At 31.5% G+C, this 21,193-nt stretch overlaps 1 protein-coding gene across 8 annotated transcripts in view; it reads left to right on the top strand.

The window, feature by feature from the left end:
• LOC117161860 (octopamine receptor beta-2R) overlaps window positions 1-21,193 on the top strand; it is a 194,906-nt gene that overhangs the window by 49,848 nt on the left and 123,865 nt on the right. For 7 of the 8 annotated variants that reach the window (XR_013059890.1, XM_076623751.1, XM_076623752.1 and 4 more), the window contains one exon: window positions 9,881-9,945. The gene's annotated coding sequence lies outside the window, so the exon portion shown is untranslated. Of the gene's footprint in view, window positions 1-7,633; window positions 7,735-9,880; window positions 9,946-21,193 lie in introns of all 8 variants that reach the window. The other variant, XM_076623750.1, reaches the window with a different exon arrangement.

The following is a 21,193-nucleotide window of genomic DNA, read 5'->3' on the forward strand; positions in this document are numbered from 1 at the left end:
ACCAACATAATAGAATATTTGATTACCCAACAATTGAATTCCGGATACAAGAAAATGTAATTGTAACAGTTATGTAGTTAGTAATGTTCCTCTATTTTCAGTAAGTTGAACTATTGAGTATTTGAGCGAAAGTTCATAAGGCTATTCAATCTTGCTATAGAGAAATTGAAGATTTTAGGATGATTTTATAAATGTAAGAAATAAAATGTAAGATGATAAATTTAAATTTCTTAAGTAATTTTAAACATTTCTAAAATACTTCATCATAATCAAAAAGTATCAATATCTCAGAAAAGAAGAGTTCTTAGGCTCATCTTCATATGAACTTTTTTCATCTTTAGCAACAACAGAATGTGGGACCAAAGTTTGATCACCTATTTGCTTGCCACTTTGTATAATAAAATAAAATCTCTGCCTGAGTCCTACTTTTAAAATTATTTTCACAAGAATATGAAATATAGGAAGTAAGCTAATTGAAATAAGAATATAAAAATTCAGTTTAGTTGTAGGTATTGGAGGAAAAAAATGTTTTTTCACGTAAAAGTAGATATACAACTAGTATATTTTTCCATATAAGGCTTTACTTTCAAGAAAATCGATTTTGAATATTCGTTAAATAAGCACGTATTTAAATAACAATAACCTTCATGCACATATTTAATCTTTCTCTTTGACAAATCTGGCTAGTGGACACTATTTCTAATTGTACCTACAAACAATGCGAATCAAAGCTTGGTACGATTTTCAAGAATTCAGTAGTTTCAATAATTTATTCGCTTTAATAATTTACAAAATGCTGAAAATGTCGGCCCTGATGTCGCAGACAGATTTTTGCTGGACGAATAATTGATGTACTTAAATTCTTCGCTCCCTCGAGTGCCCGTATCCATTAATTTATGATAATTTTGAGTATTTTTAGCCTGAACTATTTCTGTGCTGTAGGAAGAATGAATAAGACAGTAATACCACGCTTCTTTATTTCACTGAACACGAATCTATCTGCGACATCAAGGGTGATGTTTTCAATACTCTGTAAATTATTCGAGCAATTCTATTCTATATGTATCTATGCAACCTTAGAAAATAAGAAGAGAGAAAGATAAAATGATAGAAATTATTACATTATTAAAAATTGTACCAAATTCATGCTGACATTGTCTATAAACAAATACATTCCAGTTTCATAATTTCATTCAATTTTGTAGAAAATTAGAAGAAATGACCTGAAAAATTATCAGGAATATATTAAAAAATTATCATTTCATTTTATATATTAAGCTGCAAAAAATCCATAGATGTTTTATATTCTAATACAAAATTCATTAGTTAAATAAAGTTCTTCTGAATAATAAAATTAAATTCTTTCCTATATCTATTTATTTTTCTCTGCATCACATATATACCATCATTATTTTTACTATTTTCTAATTCCATGCAATGTGTCAATCCTTAGCAGAATTTTCGGAATATTCTAACTAATTCATCTAAAATCTTCTCAAAGCAAAGCATTATGTGTTAATACACAAATATTAATTCATTACCAATCTATAACTTTTTATGTATGTAAATGGCTTTTAAAAAATTTTGAAGTCGTACTCTTACACGAACAGAATTTTCTAATTAATCGTTTCCCCGAAGATCTTGGTCAATTATTACATTTTAACATTGTAATAGAATAATGAGATAGATACAGGTGATAATTAGATTTAATCAATGCAATTTTGTGTACAATGTTTCACTTTCTCCAATCACAATTATAATTTCTGACAATTATATACTCCCCTCGATCCTAACCCAACCCTCGATTACTTTCCTCCTCGTAACCACATTCAGGAACTGATAAGTTCACTCACTATACATTCATGCAACATTTATTTATTAAATCAGTAATCTATGCTTACATTGTTCACTCTTACAAACACTTATTATTAAATATCATAAGTAACATTTGTTAATATATATGAGCGAAATTTTTCAAATATACGAAATTTATTTCAAATCAAACTCTTCGATCTAATTTGGATGCTATTCTTTAAGCAACTATATATAGTCAGTAGATATCGATGAAAACAATAGTTAATATCAATTAGTATAAATGAAAAGGCAATACTTAAAAATGGATGAAAATTACTCCTACAGGAAAATCTAAGTTAAGTGAATCGTGATGTTAAAGCAACTAAAATACGTGTTTCTATATGCATTCTGAAAATTCATATGAATTTACTGAAATGTGAGTTACTCATTACATACGAATATGTAACTTGCGTGACGCAGATTGTTTCAGATTAAATTTTATTAAGTATTTTATTTCAATTATGATTGGAAGTAAGGAATGGACTATAGAAAAAGTATTGTTAAATTATAATTTTGAACAAAAACGTACAAAAATATCAAGATTTTGATGTCGATGCATCAGGCGTTTAAATACTTATGCACTGTACTGTCTGTCCTTCAATAGCAGTACAGTATACAGTAAAGAATAATCTTTTTAAGTCGTAGGCGCATATGACAAAATTTTATTCCGTATTTTTAATTTACTCTTATATAAAGAATTATTTTATTTCTTGTTGTGCAATTGTTGTACAATTTGAGAACCATTTAAGTTAAATCATAAAGTGTTAGAAAATTAATGATATAAAGTAAACGAAAATGCGTAGAGAAATTTCTTTGATAAATCTTGAGTTCCGTTTGACGTAATATTTCAACTATTTCATTTCAGTAAAATCACAAGCTTGTTGATGATCGTAGCTTTGAATATTACATGAAAGAGTGGTGTCTGAAGTGATGGAAAGAGTCTCTGAGGAATCATGCAGGCTAAGTTGGCTCCATCGTTCGGGATGGAGAATTTTGTAGGAAATGGAAACTGGAGAAGTATTTGTTCAAAGGATGCATGTTGAAAAGAAGGGCATTAAATAACGCAAAATTCGAAAATGGATGGTAAAGGCGATAGAAAATCTGATGGAAATAAAACCTTCTCTTCAAATCTGATGCAAAATAAATGTTTAGAGTATGATAAATAGAATATTTTGCTAAAATATTTATTATATATTTCAAAAAGGATAGTAAATATCATTATATTATTTATAAGGTAACTACTATCTAGTATTATGAATTATTATTTATGTTTCTGTTATAAAAATTATTTAATACCCTTACTTAGTTTTTTCTTAAAACATCTATATCCTGTAATTGAAAAGACTTCAAAAAACATTTTTTTGTCATCAATTTTGAAAATATGAATCTTTCTAAATATTTCTTTCTAAATCTTTCTAAATTTCTAATGTCTATTTTTTATAATGGAATTGAATCTTTAGGGAGACATACCGTTGTAAAATAAAATACGTTCAAATAATAATACGTTTGAATAGCAGAGATAAAATCGTATTAGGACCATAGGAGCACGGATAATGGAATTTCTACTATAGCTGGAAAAAGTTGGATAGTAAACGAAAATCAATTTTCTACGGAAGAGAGGATCTCGGAGTAGTTCTGGAAATTATGAGGAAAAAATGTTAATGTTTTGGGTATTCTCAATTAGAAACCACGAGATTGAAAAATTCGAAGATCAACATGTTTAAGTACGAAACTTTAAAATTTAAATTTCAATATTTTTAGTTTACAGTTACAATTTGAAAATTTTGGAACTCAGTAGATTTTTATTCCTGGCCATTGTTTTTTCACAATTAAAGGTCAGTGCATTAAACTATTTCTTACACTATTTACTACATTTATTACTTCCGCATAGGTCTTCGGTAAATACGTAGACGTTGAGTGTATTTTATAGACAAATAATTAAATTACTTTGAAATTTACAATTATTTTATAAATATAAAAAAAACATTTTCTTAAGAACTGCTATAGTCAAAAATACAAATGTAAGTGATGTGAAGAAATTAGAGCTAAAACGATGTGTTCTACTCGATTCACCATTTCATCTAATGGAAATCATCGTATTTGTGTTCCCCATTTTTAAATTGAGTACAAAGAATGAAAGAGACAAGCAATTGAAGTCTATACAGATCGAATATTCTACAAATAGAGCGAATGACATTTTATTTTTTGTAATAAAAACCGTATGATGTGAGCTTTATTCATTTGAATATATGAAGCCAATACGTACATATTAAACTTGATTTTATCCGTTTATTCCATAAATTAGTATTATTCTATAGACTATTTTTCCTAATTCAACATCTCTGTTGACAGATGGGCACTTCAATGTTACGGAAAGTAATCATCAAATAGCCGCTGTATATTTTCAATTATTCATTCATATATGTATAGAAATTTCGTAATGTTTCGTATATATTACACATAGTATATTCAGAAAAATGATCCGTAAGTATTCGAATATTTTCGTGATAGTATTATCAACAAACTGCGGATTCGTATTTTTATACAGCTAATTACAGATACGAGATGTAGAAATGTATTTTATTCACTGAATATTATAATAAGTTCTATACTTTTGATATTTTATGTAGTTTTGCATCTTATGTGCAGTTTGTGCACTTTTGCAATTTTAAATTTCCTACAACTGTATAAAAATCGAAAAATTATATTTATGTTTTCGTTTATCTCATCAATGGTCCTGTGTTTCTTCTATTTCAAATTTTCGGCATTTAAAGCTTATTAGTGATTGTTTTACATTATCAGTACGTAACATGTTACATTATATTAGGTAGAAAGTGCAATAATTTTCAGGAACGCCAACATTTTTTTTAGAGTAGTTCTCTTTTTGTAAAATATCCAATGAATTGGACGAAAGAAAAGTCTTATGTTCGTTTAGTTCCATATTTATTACAGTTTACAAGGATGATTTCTTTTCTTTTCCTCATTCCAACGATGAGTAATAACAGCAGTTTATTTCTAGAAAATAATATTTGAAAATACTAAGGATTTCTTAGCAAGCAAAACATACAGATGATAACTAAGAGTATCGCCTATTACCTGGAAACAGCTGCTCGAATGCCAAAAGTAAAAGTACAGCAATGACGAAAGGTGTACCGACTGAGGGAACGCGTAATGGATTCCGGTAATTAATTTGAACATCGTGTGTCAGGTACTGGAATGCCAGATAGGCTATTAACAATGGCGCACAGTGCCGGCTCGTCCATGATTGAAGAGCGATTCTCGATGTTAGAGCTGCGCGGTGCATTTCGGTAGACAAGAGGATTTTATTCGACGTTCCATTGGAAACATAAACGTGAAATAGAATTGAAACGGGAGTTTCAATACAAAAACATTAAAAATATTTGGTAGTTTCTTTCATAATGCTGCTAATAGGCATAGTTTTTTATTTGAATTTAGACGGAAGACATTAACTTTGCTGCGATTTTCAAATTTTTATATTTCAATTTTTATGTTAGTTCATATATTAGCAAACATAAAAGACTTGATCAGTCATATTCTAATCATCTGTTCTATGTATAGTATGAGAAAAGTACGACATCAAATTCACTAAACATAAACAAAAGGACTCCTGTAATAAAGTTGTAGTCTTCCTATAGGATAGGACCTAGTATAGATACGTGTTTGTTTTATTGATATCCTGATCATGGACACGAACAACGTTGAAAGATGTATGTATCTTATATCTCTAATTAGAGAAGAAATGATTTCGTTTATTTTGCGATATTGCGATATTTCACGAAATCGAATTGCAAAATCATTGCCGTCACAGTACCAACAGCAATTTTATCATACTTTGCTCAAATTTGAGATACTCTGTAATGTTACAAAAATGTAACCGAATCGAAAATGACCGAATGAACGTAACAGGATTAAGAAACGAAGATTTACAAGGTCAATCATTCTATCTATGTATTTGAAAAATTTCTAAATTATGTGTTGATTGATAAATTTTACACAAAAATTGCAGCATCTCGGGGAAAATACAATGCAATATACAGTCAGCCACGAAAACCTACATACATTTATACACTTTTTAAATTAGATAAATTATAACAAAGACGTTAGATCTAGTAATCCTTTTAGCATCAAATTTCATATTCATTGAATTGTCACATACGTTTAAAAAGACAACAATCTATTATATTTTTATAAAGGAAAAATGAAAGAAAACAAAATGCAATATCAGAAAAGATATTCTGTTATACCTAAAAGAAATCGTAGGAAGAAGATAAATTTAATATTACATATCAACACATTACACTAATATGTTAACGTCTTATGTTAATGTCTTCTAGGCATGTGGATTTCTTTTGTAGGTATCAATAACGGTTTACAATATTTTTAATGCAGATGAAGATCATGGAATTATTAACATGGAGTTAAGAAAAATGTATTAACAATTATTCGTCCTCAATTGCCTAATATCAGCAAAAGCTTCGTGTTTCACGAAGATTTTGTTGGTATTGTTTTATTTATAATTAAAGAGCTATTTTTTTCATTAAAAACACAGTATTTGAGGGTAATAAACATTTTCACCTTTTCGCAACGTGAGCGGTATGTTATTATATATGTCGGATTTACATTAGGATTAAGGTTAGGGGCGTTTAAAGAATCTTCACTGGAATTAGCCATCGGTGTGGTACAACAAAGGTAGAGTTTATTGGCACAAACAGAGATATTACAATGGACAATGGTCTCAGGTTCGAAAACGAATCCGCGGTCAACGGGACAGCGAATTAACTTTCCGTCAAATTCTAAGTTGGACTTTATGTTAAAACGTGGAGTAATCACTGCTTGTAGAACGTTAATTAATTCGTTCCTTAATTCGTCGATGAGATCGTACGAGAGAGTACGTCTCCGTTACGGTGACGTTAGGGTCAATTAATCGTATTTCTAACTGGCCCGTACTTACGCGAGTACTTGGGAAACTCGTAATGAATGAATTTTTGAATTTTTCGAGAATAGAGATTAATCGACTTTTATCGTTACCAATTACATCAGTGTCATTAATATTGATCCCGTCTTCCGCGGTTTTACTACAGGCATTAACTATTTTTGTTTTACAAATAACGAGGCTATTTCGTGTAATATTTACGTCAAAACCTTGGCTTAAAATTTCGCGACCAATCATGATATCGTATTTTAAGTAACTATCAGCAAGGATATGAAAAGTTATTTCCAAGGTAAAACCATTAATACGTACAGTGGACAAAATTTGAGATGTACTTTTAATACAAGTATTTCTTATTCCTCGCATTACGACTATATTAGTCGTTCTCTTGCCAGAAAATTTCGAGGCTACAAATTCTTTAATTAGTATAATAATTTAATTATTAATTTCGGATAATTTAATTCTTTAATTTCTTTAATTAGCATTCGGCTCCAGAATCGAAGTAAAATGGGAACGACTCACCCAGATGACTTAACTTACCAGTTGAAGCTACCACCACGCAAGAGTCGACTCGACGTTCGTTATTAGAATTATATTTTCTTTTCCGTCTTAACGGGCAATTTGGCGCAATATGTCTCTTCTCCTGGCATTTGAAGCAGGATACTGTCGGCGATGTGGCTAGTCGGTTTACTTCTGGGTTTCGTATGTCCTCCTGCGGCTCCAATTTTATTTTCTTGCGTTGATCTATTTCCGATGTTTTGTGTCCGTGGATGCCGCAGCGGTAGCACTTAATCCGATGGTCTGATGGCCTGCTTCGTTTGGCTTCAGGACCCGCCGATGGATTCTCTGACGAAGACGCCAGCCTCTTCCTCGCCTAAGAGAGAGCACCCATTTCAGTTCGGAATTGGTTCTGGGTCCTGATGTCACTCGTAAGTGCCATTCATTCAACTCGTTGGTCATGTGAAGTCAGTCGAAAAAGGACGCAGGCATTGATTACTTCAGCCATAGTTAAATCTTCCCATCTCGCCTGCAAGGAACGAAGACGAATACCGAAAGCTCCCGTGGTTTCATCCTTTAGTGGTGGATCATTAAGCATCTTCATCAGCGCTGATGTTGCCGTCTCTTTGCCACCAAAACGCGCGAGGAAAAGTTTCATAAATCTTGACCAAGTAAGGCCTCCCCGAACCGGGATTTGCGTAAGCCAATGTGCTGCAGTACCCTCTAGAGCACGACATATAGTGGTGAATAACTCGCCGTCTTGTACAGACCTTCCCTCCAGGAGTAGACTGACAATTGCACACCATACAGCCGGGTCGACGTCCGCGATTTCGGGATTAAAACGCGGTAGTTATAATTCTTTAGGTTCCACACTCGATTTTTGCTCTCTCGGCTGAGTTAACTCGCGCACAATGGTCACGAGCTGTTGCTACCACCAGCCCTGATCCCACTTCTGATGTCGGGTACACATTATGATTAGGGTTAGGGGCGTAAAACCACTCTTCATTTGGATTATACATTGTTGTTATGCAATAGAGAATGTATTGACTAGTGCAAATATGATTATTACAGAATTTGACAAGTAACCGTGGTAATTAGATATTCGAAAAGCTAATGACAATGATCCTACGTTCAATAACGAATTTGCGGTCAACGGGATAACAGAATGCGCTTTCTTCCAAAGCCCAAGTTGTACTCGACTTGCTTGTCTACGGTACAAGTATTACTAAACTAACTCTTTGTTAAAACGTGGAATATCCACCGAGCGTAAAGACGCTAGGTAACTCGCTAATACGGCCTCACGAGAGAATGACTTTCCGTCACGATGATGCTGCAGAGGAAAACTATGATGGGGTGTGTCCAAGGACACGAGATCATCGGATTCGTCGAGTAAAACCTTCGCCCAGAAAGTGAGGAAAATTGACGTTGTTGTTAATTGGTCAATTTCTATGTTGGTAGTTAGAGAAGGATGCTAACCGCCCTTGAGAGAAAGTTGCTAGCGGGAAGCGTCGTTCGTGAGAAAAATAGATTTCCCCTATCTTCCCGTAGTTGGGATAAAGACTTTGTCTGTTTGAAAGACTTTAGTTAACTAAATCTTAAGATTTGTAATGGTTCCTCAGGTTAGCTGAACATGTACTGTTAGGATGCGTCGACATCTGGTAATCATCTTACCCGAAAAATAGGGTCTGCGTATGGCGAGCCACGGAACAGAAACTGTTGGAATGTATACAGTCGAGTGTCCCTACAACTATTTCTTTTTAAGGAGAGCTATACTATTACTCCATACCTTTGTTAGACAAAGCGTTCATCCCGTGACCGCGGCTACTTTCGGCGACTGGCTGTCGCCTCGAGCCCAAGCTCATTATCACAAATCTCGAACAATTATGATCGAGTTAAGTTATAGAGGCTAAAATATTGTTTTATTATATATCATATACTATTATTATTGACACCTCCAATAATACACATGTTGTTCTATGCGACAAAATCGTAGAGCAGCACATAAGGTATAAAAGTAAAGAAATTACAGGAAAATAATACGGAAATTAGCAAAATTACATAAGGAATTTCAAAAAATTTTTCCAAACTTAATATTATACAAGAATAAATAGCCTTGATTCACACATAATCAATACAACACAAAAATATCTGATAGCTCCAACAACATTTCCCTAGTATATTAAATTTATTGATTTATAGAATGGCTAGATTTTAATACCGAACAGATAGAATCTTCCACTTTATTTTAATTATAATAAACAATAATGAAAAGATTACACGGATGAATAGTTTTCTTCCATACTATATTTCATAATGAAAACAGAATATTATAATGTTTATAGTATTTCATTAGAATTCTTAGCGTTAATTAATAATTCATTTCGATAATTATTCGAATTAACATTATTCTTTAATTCTTTTATTCTATATCACATATATTTATTAAATAATAAATATTTGTTCAAATCGAATATGCCATATAATGACGGAAATTTTTCGATAATTATATAAAATGCTAAATTACTTCTCAATCGGATAATAATATTTGGTTTAATATTTTTTATTGTGTATTTTCAGGTACTATGTGGATACTCAGGTGATAGATCGGATAATGGGTGGATAATAACCATTCTACAGCTTTAGTAAGTTAATCAATTCGTTAAATGATTAAAAATATTTTCTCATAAAAACAAATATGCATATTAGTTTCTAAGAATGAAACTTTATACATTTTTATTCCATGCAAAAATTGCTGCTATCTTTTTCTTATTCTTGCATATCTTACTTTGTGCATAGATGTTTCTATGAGTTATTAAAAATACAAGAATAATAAAATAATAAAATGTATAAAAGATAACGTAACCTCGATAAATAGTATTTAGACGAGGAAGATATATGTCGTACCTACTATTATGCGAGTTCATTGTCTCAACATAGGCATATGTAAATTATCTCGTAGAAATTACGATTACGACGAGTTAGCAAAACATAAATTACGACAAATCATTGAAAATCTTGTATTAATTTTGTTTAAAGCTTTTGAATCTTGAGATAAAGTTTAAGAAACTTATTTTCGGAAAAAAGCATCAAAAATTTTTAAAAATTTAATAACTTAGTAAATTGTAGTGCGTTAAATTTTATATACAAAAGGCGATTTAAAATTTATTGTATATTATTCGAAAATATTTTATTTGACAAGAGTAAATTAAAATTCTAAAAATAAGTTTAAAAATATTCTCGAAAATATCGATTACTAATATAATGAAATGTTAAAATAAAAAAATTTAATAAATTGAGGTGAATTATGTTTCGAAAAAGCAAAATAAACAAGAATAAAAAGCAAAATAAAATGAATAGAATCAGGTACAAAGTATAAAAGAATTAACAATATTATATTAAAAGTCGGAAGGTTAAATATGAAAATAAAGAATTTATAATATTGCCAGTAAACCACACATTTTACTCTAATAATATACACATGCCAATTTAAAATACATAAAACTTAATTGTCTATTTACAAATATAAGAACACATATATAAGAATATTCATTTATACATTTGCTATTAAACAATCCAATTCGTTTCTCTGATACACTGAGGATACAATACCAAACTTTTAAGCAGTAGGTGTATATTATGATATTCACAAATAAAAGGTATCATTGGAAACTTTACTGTCTACAATAAAGTTACTCATCTCTCGAGAACAATTGAATTAAATAGCAGAGCGAAAGTTATCGTAACAAAGCAAATGTATCGAACGAACAATGGAAATACAGAAAACTGATAAGAAATAATGCACGTGTTGAGTATCCGGGTATAACATATGCGATTATGCGATTTTAAATTAACTATATACATACATAATGCTAGTCAACGTTTAGTTGTTTTATCAGAAACGTTGGCGAATAACGTTCGGGAAAACATGTTTTCGTTAGTAAGTTACAGGGAATTAATGTTTCGCTGTTCGTTATTGCGAGGAAAATGTTATTCAATAATATCGTGCAGCGGCGTTCATGCGATGTTGCGTGATTTAACGGAAGTATTAGTATACTTTGGGAATTTGTTCGAAGCATGATGTTATTGAATTCTGGGAAATTAACGTTCTACGATACAATGTTGCAGTCTTAAAGAATTAACGATGAATGATTATTAAGATGTTATATGTCATGTGTTTTTAAATGGGGAAAAAATTAAAGACAAGTAATAAAATTATCTAGTAAGAATAAGTTGATAGTATTTTGGAAATAATATTCTGTATGTATACATACTGGAAAAAAATTAAGGGTAATTGTTAATATTGATAGTAAATTATAGTGTACACTGTATTTTATAATCAAAATATATTTTTAAGTTGAAATTAGAAGTAGTGAATAAGATTTAATGACTTTTAATATCTGAATTAATTTCTTTTAATGGAAGCCATAAAAAAGTTGGCAGAATATATATTTTGGAAATAATATTCTATAAATATGCATAAAGAATGTAAATATATTTAAAGAAAAAATTTGATTATATTATACGATTGAAAATCACTATATTGAATATTTACTATTTTTCCGAGTTACCTAGGCTTTTTGAACAGATCTCAGTTTATCAAAAGATTGCATTCTTTAAGGTCCGTCACGTTTCAGATTTCTGGAAATGTATCTTAATTTAAAAAATATGTAGAATTACATAATTTCCACTTTCACATTTTTTATTACTACTCGATTTGTAGATTGTTTAGTTCGCAAGAAACACGTTTTTTCTACTTTCGGAGATTTGTTGTTATATACAGATATATTTCTTAGCATTTATCTTTAATTTCGAAACAACTTTTTATTTCGCTTGTCTTAATAGTAAGATATTATGCAGTTATTTCAAATTATTTCAAATTATCCGTATTTGAAAAATGTGTGGCTTTAAAGGTCGCGAAACATAGTTATTTAAAATTTCCAAATTCGTAGTTTTCAAACTCTTTTCTCTCAAAATATCACAATCCCAATTCAGTGATAACGAAATTCTAGATTTCCAAGTATCCTGAAAATTTCCGATTTAAAATATCCGAATTTCTGCATTTTCGCAATTTAAATTTTCTGTACTCTCCAAAAATCTGAAAGTGACATATATGACAAATTATTATTTTCTATGACCATCGATTCAATTTCAGAAAACCTGAATTTGAAGATTTCCAACTTTATATTAAGAAATTTCCAAACTTTTCACATGAAATTTCAATGTCTTGCGGTTCATTTTTTTAAACGAGCTATATCCAATTGTTCCTTGTATGTTACAATTTTTCACTTAGTATGTTTCACTTGTATGTTATAATTTTTCACTTAAATTATGTAACTCTACAGAGAATTCCTATGATTCATATTGAAAAATTTTTTTAATTTGTTCTCGAAAAGCTAAAAACTAATTACCTCCGATTATTCCCCATATGTTAGGACTCAGTCATTCGCTCAGTTACGTACTCTCAATTTTAATAGTATCAGTCTTCACATTAAAAAGTTTATATTTTCAATGTATCTTTTGTAATTTCTGTAATCTCGATAAATCTTAAACGTCAAACATATTTAACACTAAACCTACCGGCGCAGTCAAATTGACCGCTATGCGACATCTACACAAATTTAACCATATTTAAACTTTATCATATCGCTCCATAATTTCTGATTTTTCCTAAAACATGTATACAATATACATGTATGCAATATAAACAAAATCAGAAATAACAGATAATAACAGCTGTTGCACCCGTAATCTTGTCATAAAACAATCTATCCCTCGATCAAGACAGACACCAGCTGTCAAAACATATCAACTCAAGCCCATAATAATCCTAAGGAACCGCCACAAAATTTAGCATTTTTTACAGTCCATTGTTACAAACATTTTAAAAGTCGAGAAGTTTCTTGGGGTTACTGCTTATTGCTATAAAACACGGGGAAAGCTTTCCCAACTCCATCCTCGAGTAACCGTTGGTGGAGAACGGTCAATATTCATCAATATTTTCGTATAAATATTGCAGTCACAGATCATATTTTTACTTGCTATCGTCTTTTCGACTAGAATACATCTCGGTTTGTTAATCAATTAGTCGACATCTAAACTTGTTATCTCTAAAACTCAGACAGAAAGCATCTCAGAGCGTTTTGTGTAAAGTTGTTATAAAAGAAAAAGTAAAGCATATCAAATTTGACAATAATTTTGTATTCCATACATGGTATTATTCTGTGATAAATATTTACCCTAGAAATGTTAAGATTTTTCAAAAAAGAAATTATAAAAAAAGAATAACGGACATAGAAGAAGACTGTTTAGTGTGCGATGAACAAGAAACCTCAGCAACTAAAAACAGCATGGAAACACATGAAAAGCTATTTATATCCAAATCAGAGTTGAATATTATAAATAAGCGTTTACGTAAGGGCAAAAAGGAAAGAAATTATCGTTGACAGCAGAGAGTGAAACTGAGTCCGATGGAACAATTTGGAAAGAAATAAATACAAGTCCCAAACCTGACAGGACATCAGTTCATAATATTTTTACGAATATGCTAAACGGCATATAATGAAAGAACAAGTAAAAACGGCATTTTATCTTATCATTGATCACCGTATAAGGGATCATATAATAAAATGTACAGAAGAAGAAGCATTTAGAGTATTGGGGACTAAGAGGGAACTAGATGCAACAAAACTAGATGCATTTATTGCTCTGCTATATGCCCGCGGTGCATATCAGGCAAAAAATTTAGATATCTCATATTTGTGGAATAAAATTTGGAGACCTGCATTTTTTTCAAAATGAGCAGGAATGACTTTGCTGAAATTATGAGGTTTATACAATTTGATAAGAACGAAAGAAGCCAACGTTTACGAACCAATAAATTTGAAATGGTATCTACAGTATGGGGCCAATTTACAGAAAATTCACAAAATTGTTATAAATCTAGTGCATACATTACTTTTATATAAGGAATCGCGGGGAAAAACCATGCAATAAAACTGTCAACAAGTTCAGCTTCATTACTGCAAGAAATTTGTCAAGTAGAAGATTGTAAAGATTACAAAATTATGAAAATTTGTTTAAGATGCGGGAAATATTTATGCGGCAAATGTACATTTGATAATAAGATAATTTGTAAAAAATGCAGCAAAGTCGAATAAGATATATCTCTATATAAATAAAAGTGTAATTCTATTTAAGTCTATAATTGAAATTAAACAAAAGTAAATTTGGACGAAATTTTATGAAAGTTCATCATTTTATATACATTTAGTTATAAATTAACCATTATCTAAGTTAAATCATAAAAACTATTACTTCTTTAATCACCGGTCATTTTGACCGCACACGGTAGAAATAGGTATACACAAAATGTCGGTAGGTTTAGTGTTAATTATCTCCCATATGTTATGATTTATCACCTTCTGCCACTATCCATTTATGATCGCACCCTCAATTGAAAAATTCTCGAATTTCATATTAATGCATGATTTATGTACCATAAAACTGTACTAAAATAATTCCAAGAGTATCCTATTTTATCATATTTACTACTCAGGAATAGAATTTACTACTGCATGGCTGACGTGCGTAAAACACATAAGCGGATCGTAAACAATATTGTGAAAACACAACAATTTTTTTATTCGTTATATGACAAACAGTTTTTAAAAAGTTTGACGTTCTTCGATTTTCGATCGCATCTCTAATAGCATTGCACTATGTTCCGACGTTTCGCGAATAAACCAGTTCACTTCTTGAACGCAGACCTGAAACTATTCCGACCAGACGTTCCGGACACTGAATTAGACAGTTTCAAGTTTGCTCTGAAGAAGTGAACATTTCTGTTCACGAAATAGAGAGCAACGTACTATTAGAAATACCATCGAAACCCGAAGAACCACAACTGTGTCATTAAATACACATTGTAGAAGTTTGGAATCTAAAATTTTAAAAATACTTTCATATAATATGATCTTAGATATAGAAGGACAATATGTATGTAGGCATAAATAATATTAGGATATTCAGGTTATCGTGTAACTTAAAACCTATTGCCTATTTGAGGATGGCGGGTTGATCCACATTCGCTTACACCAACGTTTTGTACATTAATAGTATGAATGCATTCGACATATCACGCAATAAATGTTGTGACTGTGCTATATTAGGAAACATACAGTGATACACGTAAGTATTCGGATACTTACTATAGAATCTTTTTATCAATATGTTATGTACATTATTCGAAACTTTATGAAATTTTATTAGCACTGTAATGAGATACGAGTATCATGATTAGGATAGTAAAATTTGAAATCAATCCGAAAATGCAAATATGCACTTAGTGAAAAAGTAATATGCAGCAGGAACAGTATCTTAAACATACAATTAATTCTAAATATAATTTCACTATATACTGTGGTTTAATATGTAGTGAATATATATGGTAAATAATATAGTGAATAGTTGACTGTTCAAATACTTTGCTGATCTCTGTGAAATGTATAATATCCAATTAATAACTTCCATATATGTTTTTAAATTCGTTTCAAATTTTATCAATATAGTTATGATAGCCATATTTTATGATATAGTGATAGTGTTAATAAAGTTTCAAAAGTTTTATATAATATTCAAGGTGTCCCGCAATTTAGTCTATAAACTTTGCCAGTATATTCTATAAATAAAATTAAGACTAAAATGATATATAACTAAGTCCATAAATATTTTATTAAAAAGTTATGATAAAAACATAAAACGTAACACTATATATATTGTACTTATGTGTGCATTTTGAAGTGTCGTTTGGTTTTATTAACGCAAGATTTATATCAAATTTCATAGCGATTATGTCTTGCTTCTTTACAGCGTACATTCATCGTTGTATAACTCGATAGAATTAGGCACAGAAATATTAAACATGTGTATCTTCTATCAACACGTATCATGAACATTATGTATCTTGTTTCTTCCTATGAAGCATTTATCGACTTTTTGCTATATGACATTTTATTTTTAATTTTACCTATAAAACACACTGGCAAAGTTTGTCTATTAAATGTGTCTGTGGGATAATCTGTATAGATACATAACAAGTTTTCGACAACGTTCGAATATTTTTATGAGCCACTCTAGATATGTTATTAAATAACATCAGCATGCACTCTAGAGTTGCAAAATTACGTAATTTTATTCTCGAAATATTCCAAAACGGACTATCTTCGGTTATTCTCCGATTTCCCATTTTCCATTCTATTATTCACTCAGCATCAAAATTTAAATCTCTGGGACAAGTCAGCATCGGAGGTAACGTCTTCGAAGCATCAAAACGCAACGTCACGTCGCATCGTTTCGATTCAAGTGTCGTATATACATAGAACAGAGTTAGTATTCCTCTCAAGTGAATAATAGCCAATCGAATAGTCATAGGTCATAATAAAACAAGCAGTTGGTCGTGGCGGTATTAGCGCCTCTTTAGCACACGTCGCTGCGCTCTTTAAAACCGAAAACCGAATTGGTGATCTGGCAGTGTTTTCAATTCCTCTAAGAGTGGAAGGAGTCGATTCATGAGCATCTTTCCGAATAGTTTTGACAAAGTGGGTAGAAGGCTAATTGGGTGATAGGAGCTAGTTCCGTGTATTGGTTTTCCGGGTTTAGGGATGACAGTTATCATTAATATTTTCCAGGGCTTCGGATCATATTCAAGACGAAGGATTGCATTGAAAATTGATGTGATGAGTGAAATCCCTTTTATAGGAAGTTCCTTGATTGCTTTATTACTTATTTGGTCATGCCCCGATGCTTTCCTGGGATTTAGGTGACGGATTAATTCTGTAACCTCTAGAGAAGTGAAAGGTTTAATAGGAGGAGACATTTGGAAGGGAGAGTGCAGGTATTCCGTTATTTCGGGGGCAATATTGGAGGAATGAGGTTTAAATACGTTGGATAGGTGTTTAGCGACAGGTTGACTTTTTCTTTAGGGCTACGTGCCCATCCACCTTGCGGACAACAGATTGGAGGGATTATTTGCGGGGGACGCGAGAGTTTCCTGGAAGCCTTCCATAGTGAGTAGTTGGAGTCAGCTGTGGAAGACAGATTGGCGAGATATTTTTGAAAACAGTCGTTTTTATATTTTTTGATGATTTTGGTTAACTTCCTAGTTGGGTTGTTTAGTTTGCGTTTGTTATCCGGTGTTCTAAGGGTCTGCCATACTCTTCTTAATCTACGCTTTTCTGCGATTTTTTTAAATATGTAATGGGGATATTCATGTTTGCTAATAGAAGTCTTAGTAGGTGTGGAGGAGCGGATAGCGTTTATTATGCTCATGTTTAAGTATTCCGTGGCTGTTTCGATATCTTCATTTATTTTTAGTGAAATTGAGGCGAAGTTGAGTGATTAAAGACTTCTCTAAAGAGCTGCCAATTGGTGAGTTGGTTATGGATAAAGCCATTAGGTGGAATGGTCAGAAGAGAGATCCGCCGAGAAATTGATTTGGACATATCTTGGCGAGATATCTTTAGTTATGAAGAAGTCAAGTCAGGTATTTTGTTAGTATCAGTGGGCCAGTATGTGGGTTCATATGTGTTGAGGTAGTTGAGACTGTTGGTGTTTATGCTATTCAAGAGATTTTTGCCTCTTACTGTGACAGGTCTGCTGCCCCATTGTGTATGTTCGGCGTTATAGTTTCCTCCAGCTATGAATCTGTTGCCCAGAGCATCAAGGAAGTTATCGAAGTCTTCTTTAGCAATGGAGTGTCTGGGAGGACAATATACTGCTGAGGTGGTGATTGTGCTATGGCAGTCTTCTATTGCTACGTTTGTAGCTTGGAAATAGTCTTTCTGGAATGATGGAAGGTCGTAATGCTTAATGCTGGATTTGATAATGATTTCGGTGCCGTCGTGGGCCTTTTCACTGGGATGTTGGGTATGGTAGAAGTTATAACCGTTTATTTTCAGATAGTTTTTGTCGGTGAAGTGAGTTTCAGATACGAGCATTACGTCGATTTGCTGTTGTTTTAGGAAGAGTTCTAGTTCGAATTTGTGTTGAGCTAGACCGTTGGCATTCCAAAGAGCTATGCGTCTTGGTTTTATTTTGCGACGGGGCGTATTAATTTTACCATGATGAGTGATAATAACGATAGTAAGTTACTTATTTATTCTAATTGTTTTTCGATTAATTTTTCGGGTCTAGAGAAGTTGTCTGTGTTTTGTGGATTGGGAACACTATTTTGAGAATGGTCCCTATGGGTTTTCGGATTATTTTGATTTCCTTGTACTGCTTGGGCATAGGAGATTGAAGTAGTAGTGAATTTTGGAGGTATTTGATTGGTTGTCTCTTTGGCTCTGAATTTAGGATACTTTCTTATGTATAGGGTTTTGTAGGCTGAGCAACCTTTGTAGTTAGCAGGATGGTCTCCTTGGCAGTGGATGCACTTCGTTGGGATTTCTGGTGATTTAGTGCACTGCTCAGTGGGAGGTGTACCTGCGCATTTGACGCAACGAAAATTATGATTGCAGTATTTCTGTGTATGATCGTACCTTTGGCACCGTTTACATTGCACTATCTCTTTCTTTATTAAAGGAGGTTCGATTTTTACTACCGAGTTCATTAGTCGAGTTATGTTATAGATTTGTTTGTTATTTGGTTTTTTTAAGTCGATGAAGAATAGGGATACCGGGTTTTTTTAGACTTTATGTATTATGTTGCTGATGTTAATTACTTCATGACTTCAAGTTTAAGGAGTTCGAACTTCAGTTTAGTTCAGTCAGAACTTCGGGTAGAGCTTTGGAGCGTTGGAATTTTTCACTAATAAGATAGGAAACACTTGGATTATGTTTGCTTCGATTCACTCTCGATGGATGGGCGTCACGTGTTGTTTTGTGAACTTCACAGGGAACTAGACACACATCTGCACGCTTCGTCACTCGGATTGGAATTGTGACCCTTTCGTTGACAATCTTTACGTTGTCAATTTCCACATTATACGGAACAAGAGATTTGAATTTTCTTAACTCTGTTGCGTTCTTCCGATCATTTTCAGTTCAATTAAATTCTTCTAATATTATAAAATATCTCAAATTTGAGCAAAATATGGAAAAATTATCTGTATAGGAGCGAATCGTGCAGTATCGATCAATCTAAGTATTTTTGTTATAGCTTAAGCTAGAGTCGTTAAAAATCAACCTTTTTTTAATTAGTTTATAGTATAAATTGTAATTTGCAAGAGTACAGATGTTGTAATTTGTTGAACACGAAAAATTGTCATTCAGTACCGACAGATATTTAATTAGTAAACTTTTCAGTCTAAATGGTCAATAATGTTAAAAAAAGAACATTTAGATGGAATACACATTTTTATTCGATTTTTATTTCTATATTATATTACAAGTAGAATAATTACTATTTTCTTGATTTGTGTATTCAATGCGTACGCAGTCTTTACATAGTTGGTTTTTGGAACGTTGAAAGCCTCAGCGGGCTTTGGTTATTTTATTTTTTAAGGTGGTTTTATTTTGCACTTATGTTCTCTGTCCATTTTCCTTCTCTTTGCTTTGGGATTTTTGACATTTTTCTACAAAAAAAGGTAAAAGAAAGATTAAATGAATATCTCTTAATTTAATTGCAATTGTGAGTAAACAGATTTAATTTACAAATAAAAAAAAATTTAGTCTATACCAAGCCACGACTGATAGGTGGTAGTGGATGACAAACACATGGGAACACAAAGAACATGTACGTGATAATATATACAATATACAAAAAAAATTGCAAAACTGAAACTGGTGATTACACCTAATAAATTGTATATACGAGATATATATAATAGGAAAAGATTATTTACTCACTGGAGAAACAAGATACCAGGCCTAGAAAATAATTTTTAATATGAACGTATACGTTTAATGTGTCACAACAGCAAAAATCCTATATGATTTATCACTCTATTTACATTAAATAAATTAATTAAATATTTTCTTAAAATATTAGAAACTTGCTTTGTTTACGGGAAATATAAAAATCCAAGGACCGCAATAGCGTTAAGGAAAACTGTTAAGATGATTACATTGTTTCATTATCTTTCCCGAATTTTTATAATTTGTAAATTTGACGTTTTTATCAAAAATTTTGTAAATAAATTGGCTAATAGATCAACTTTATGTGTGATGTGCTGGAAGTTATTCATTTTGAAAGTTATTGCGAACTGAAAATTTCCAATATGCAAGTGGGTAAGGAGATGTTTAAGTTCGAAGTTCGGTTTTCTTTTCATCGGAAATGCTGTTTCGAACGAGTGCAGTTTGCTGACAGTTTGTATATTATCAACTTCGATGTTTGTTGTGTATTGGAGAAGAAAATAGGAACTTTTTTAAACAGGTGAGAATGTTTTTCTGTTTGGAATTGACAGTGGCGCGAATCAAAAAATTTCAAACCGTTCTATTTTTTTTATCACGTAAATCATCTTTTCATCAGAGAGCAAAGCTATTACTTGTACTACTATCTTCACTTGTTTCGTGACGCTCCATGGGAATATTTGAATTTTTCTAACTCAGACATACATACAAATATTTCTGTTCCACGAAAATATGTAGATTGGTTGCTCCAAATCATGCTGTGAAAATTATTCGTTTCAAAATTGGTTAGAAATGAAATTATTTCCCAAATATAATGAGTATAATGAAATTTATGTTCATATTGTTGTAACTGTTGGATGATCCCAGAAGTTGGAAACTTTAGTTTCCACGATATTATTATAGTGGATTTATAGTGTTAATGTAATGTAAATTATAGTACTTCGAATAGTATATAAAGATGATATTACGTACTTTATAATGAATATAATAATAATACAATATATTAATATTTTGATAATAACTGTATTAATAATATTTTTAA

This window comes from Bombus vancouverensis, chromosome 13, assembly GCF_051014615.1.
Source record: "Bombus vancouverensis nearcticus chromosome 13, iyBomVanc1_principal, whole genome shotgun sequence".
NCBI classification, from domain to species: Eukaryota; Metazoa; Arthropoda; class Insecta; order Hymenoptera; family Apidae; genus Bombus; species Bombus vancouverensis.